At 39.6% G+C, this 5,000-nt stretch overlaps 1 protein-coding gene and 1 long non-coding RNA gene across 8 annotated transcripts in view; both read left to right on the top strand.

The window, feature by feature from the left end:
• LOC113811732 (uncharacterized) overlaps positions 1-3,451 on the top strand; it is a 13,675-nt gene extending 10,224 nt beyond the window's left edge. Inside the window, exons 3-5 of the long non-coding RNA XR_003476251.2 lie at positions 217-302; positions 528-1,869; positions 3,151-3,451. This is a non-coding gene — a long non-coding RNA (uncharacterized lncRNA). The remainder of the gene's footprint in view (positions 1-216; positions 303-527; positions 1,870-3,150) is intronic.
• A 449-nt stretch (positions 3,452-3,900) lies between these two features.
• The window catches only part of LOC113811733 (involucrin), an 18,791-nt gene continuing 17,691 nt past the window's right edge, over positions 3,901-5,000 (top strand). For all 7 annotated transcript variants that reach the window (XM_070128192.1, XM_070128194.1, XM_070128197.1 and 4 more), the window contains exon 1: positions 3,901-4,059. The gene's annotated coding sequence lies outside the window, so the exon portion shown is untranslated. The remainder of the gene's footprint in view (positions 4,060-5,000) is intronic.

Below are 5,000 nucleotides of genomic sequence, written 5' to 3'. Positions count from 1 at the left end.
TATATATATATATATATATATATATATATATATATATATATATAGATATATATATATTTTTTTTTTTTTTTTTTTGTGTTTTTTTTTTTTCTTTACATGCTTACATAAACAAATGTCATAGGGTAGTTCTAGGGATCGATGTATGTGAAATAAATCTAATCTACACGAGGCTTTGACCATTATTATACCAATCAGATACAGTTCTCCCCTTTTCAGGCTTCGCTTGATTTCATGAGGAAGATGGGTAAGCTAAGCCCACACTCCATGTGGACAAAATGTTGCAGTAAAGCTATGTCGGGCAGGTCTGTATTTCTTGATGGTATGCAACAACCCTACAGCTAATCTACAATCTGGTAGTGAATTTATTCGATAAATTATGTCATAGTTATAATGTGGACTTAAATATATTCGATTACGACCTATTTGTGTGGTAATAATCGTTTGAATATCTGGCTAACGACCCTTGGCATCAATTCACTCTTAGTCTACAGTGTAAAATCGCTCCCTTGGATGCCTTTCTTTTCCAGGTTTGACTCGCAGATGGTACTCCATCGTCTACCGGTGGAATTAATGCAAGAATCCCTTCCTAAAAGGCCGCTGATTTGGTCCTCCTTCCAAAGCTAGCACCGTGACCCTCTGCCAAATCTTTCCATGATGAAGCGCTACCGACACCTGCTTTTCAGGCAGTTTATTGAATGACAAGACTTCCTTGTTTATCAGGATAGTCAGAATATTGTACCTATTGTGTTTGGGGCTGTGCATAAAGATTAATGTGTAACTTACCTCGGGAAGTCATCTGATGTAACAAATGTATAGTACATCCCTAACTAGTATCACTGATATCCTTTGCCCAGAAAATAGTAGTCCAGCTGTCAGAGTCAGAGCTTTGGGTTCTTAATAGCCAAGATGGCAGCCAAAATCCGAGATGGCTTTCTCATGGCAAATTGCATTTTCAATGTTTTTACAATAAAATTTACTAACCTATGCTATCATAATCGCCAAAAAATATTCTTTAGGTTAAAATCCAAACATAGTGAGCCTCACTTGGGGCTCAAGGCCGTTACTTCAGGAACGACTAAGCTTAGTATGTCAGTTAATTCCTTGTTTAGAATAGTTTAGGCATGAGAGTGTGTGAATGTGCGAATTCCTTGGTTCCCATTCCCGCCACCGAGGTAAGGTCAGTGACCAATTCAGCTCGACCTGCACACTAGCAATTATTACATAATGTGTAAGTGCTACTACTCCTGAAATGTTCTTAAGCTAATGATGGTGAGTTTGAACCCTCCCAACTTTTACTTTTATGGTCATAAAAACAAAAGACAATCATCCAGCGCGCCTCACTGCTCCCAAAACGGTTTTGATGAGGGTTCCAAACTAGGTCTCCAGAAAACTAGGCCCTGAAGAATCAGACGACAAACATCTTGCTACTTGGAGTACCGACCTAATTTCTTTCCTGTGCGTTTTTGTATGATTTGTAAATATGTCGATCTAATGTGCGGACTTGGAGAAATAAGTCATTCCAAGGATCACTCTGAACTAATTTAGTCTTAACACACTTGCTTGTTTAGTCTTAACATGCTTGCGCCCAGTCTGATGCTAGTGATATCTAACAGACTGAAAGGAATTATATGACAAGGAATCGCAGGATAAAAGGGATCATAGGACGCAAATGATAGGAAAAAGGCCACAGAACGAAATGGATCTTAAGTCCGAAGGGATCATAGGATGAAAGGGATCACAGGACCAAAGGGATAGAGAAAAAGGATTATAAGACGAATGGGATCATGAAACGAAAAGGATCATGGGATGAAAGGGTCCCCTTCCTCAGATGCAAACAAACAAATAATGGTAACACCTCTGTTGTCTAAGGTGAGTGAAACTGGTCACATGTGAAAAATCGAAGAGCAGACAATACTGCATCCTTTTCTCAGAGTAAAATCTGCGAGTTAATTTTCGGGTACGAATAATATGAGAGATTATACTATTTTCTCATCACTACAAGCCAAGACAGAAGGAAGCAGTGCGGTCATTGCCCTTAGAAGTGTATATAAGATGGCATGATTTTGCAAATGTAAGCTTCGCAGGTGTATGAATATTTGTTTTATTTTCTGAGAGTTTAACGACGCACCATCAGTTGTGAGTGCTAGTTGGTAATAAATTAGCACGAGTGTCTACAGCACTGAGTGGTAGCAATTAATAGAAATAGAATGAATGTCTTTATACCACTGTGGTAATCTCCTTGGTTTCTTTTGCACATAACCTCTGTCAGCCATCTATAATCTTACAATCTATATTTATCATAGCGTCGAAGTGATTTATGGTGATGACTATTGTCTGGCTTCTTTCGGTTTCTTTGGTAGTTTCATTTGTGCTAAACAGACTATTGGATACTGATATGTTTTTTTTCTTTCTTTTTCTTTTTTTTAAGTGCATTGTGATTATATGGCAGCACCTCTTAATCATGTCATAACCATTGCTGAATGAATGAACTAGTCAAGAAATCCGACAGTGTTGTTAAGATTTCACACTGCAACACACGAAAAATCGCCTAATCTATTCCTTTCAGAGTCGAGCACATAACCTCGTCGACGTGTGGCGCCAGTGCCAGGTTATTTGTCGCCTGACTTTTCCCTATGGCATTCTGACCGCTCAATATTATCATTATCACTGTAATATGATAATTGTAATGATAATGACAGTGACCGTGATAATCATAACCCTATTATTGATAACGATAATGATATTGCAATAAAAGTTAGAGTAAACAATGGTAATGATAAAGATATTAAAAATAAGGATGATACAATAAATGAAAATGATGATGATTATCATTATTATAATTATTTTTGTTATCATTATTATTAGTAGTATTATCATTAAAGTTAATATCATAGTTATTGCTGTTACTATCAATATGATCATGATTATTGATTTTATCGCATTATTGTTATGATTATTATCATTATTATTATGGTCGCTGTTGTCATCAGTCAGTATCATCAACTGCTATAATTATCATTATTACAATTATAATAATGATTATTATTATCGTTATTATTAATGATATTGTTGTTATCATTATTATTATTATTAATATCAGTCATGATTGAGATCGTTTTCGAACTTCTACGGCTACGCATTTCTTTGAAGGTCACCAGCGCTGGCTACCAGACGGTGCTGTCGTCGTGCTGGTACCTGAACTACATCAGCTACGGCGTCGACTGGCACAAGTACTACGAGTGCGACCCACAGGAGTTCAACGGTGAGTGACGTCGAGGGCGACCGAGGCGGTTTCTGCCGCAGTGCGTTTCTGTTTTGATTTTGGTGAGTCCAGCGACCGGCATGGGCGAGTGTGGGTATGTGGGTATCCGCCAGAGTCGTGAGAGAATTTGCAGGGGCGAAGTTTCCAAACGGAACACATCGTGCCAAGGCCCTTTCTCACACCTCCCTCCCCGCAGGTACGGTGGCGCAGCAGCAGCTGGTGCTGAGCTGTACCACACATACGCCTCGTATATGTGAGGCGATTACGTGGACTTAACCTGATCCCCCGCACCTGACGGAAAAGCTGTCAAGTGCTGCCGCGCACACCGCCGACACAGACGACGCCGCTGCGCCCCGCTGGAGTAGCACCGGCGCCGACTCCTCGACGTGGGGTATGACGTCGAGCCACTCTGGATGCTGTGCCCAGCTGACCTCACAGGCGGAGGGGAAGGAGGGCATCCGAAGACGCCTCGCCGGGGCTGCGACGTCAAATCACTGTGGCCGTTGTCCTTTTGTCTAACTGACCGAGACTCAATAAACGCCAAACCACATATGCACTGACTGAATTCCCTCATACAGTATCCTCGGACAAATTCATTGATATGGATATAAGGTTTATAAGGGATAACAGGGTTTGTGGCACAACACTTGCGCTGGCGGAACACCTGCTCTGATACTGTACGGAACAGTTCCAGTCGTTCATAACACCGCCGCCGTAGTACACCTCTCGGGTGTTATCTCCTTCAGAGTGCAGTGCGAATCATAAGCTTTCTACATGTGTGTGTAGAAGGCAAAAAGGTAAGCAAGAATTGGATTCCAATATAATCTAACATGGGTGATTTGAATGTAAATTTAAATGCAATATGTATGATTTAAACATATATATGTATATATATATATATATATATATATATATATATATATATATATGCACATGTATGTATGTATAAACAGTATATACATATGTATATATACATGTATACGTATATATATGTATGTATGTATGTATATTTCAATATAGATACACATCTATATATCTATCTATATATACATATATATACACATATACTTATGTATATATACATGTATATACATATATACATATGTATACACACACACACACACATATGCACGCACGCACGCACCCCCCCCCCCCCCCCCACACAAACAAACACACACACACACACACACACACAATGTCAAGAAGCCAATAGCAAATTTTCATGTTCAAAATTCTTCGATCCCTGAAGTTGATTGTTAAGTTAGAAGTTGAAAAAGTGACGTAATAGCGAAGTTGAGCTCCAGTAGTGAGCGGCGGAGTTTCATTAGATGCTTCGAAACTGATGTCGGTTTCATGTGGATTAAAGTCGCTATTAATTATTCTCGGGCGTTTTTCTTGACGTGCAGGAGGTAGGAGAAAAAAATAGAAACATTATGTTTAGGAAACCGGGACGGCCAAAGTTCGTTTCCATAGACTAGGAACCACGTCTGTTGTTGTTGTTGAGGGTATCGAAAATGTCGGGTAGCGATTTTCGAGGGCGAACTTTTATAATAATCTTGGTGGGTCTTTGTCTGGGCTTAGATGTTTACTGTGGACTATTTCAAACCTCGTAGCCATTGACTTCCGTTTAGAGAAGTGTTGTCCAAACATTTTCGCCTATTGTACCCTTTATTACCTTCTTGTACTGTTACGTACCCCCCCCCCCTCGGTCCACCATGGCTAAACAAACTGTTTTACT

This window comes from Penaeus vannamei, chromosome 12, assembly GCF_042767895.1.
Source record: "Penaeus vannamei isolate JL-2024 chromosome 12, ASM4276789v1, whole genome shotgun sequence".
NCBI lineage: Eukaryota > Metazoa > Arthropoda > Malacostraca > Decapoda > Penaeidae > Penaeus > Penaeus vannamei.
The sequence above is the reverse complement of the archived record's forward strand: the minus strand, read 5'-3'. Positions and strand labels throughout refer to the sequence as shown.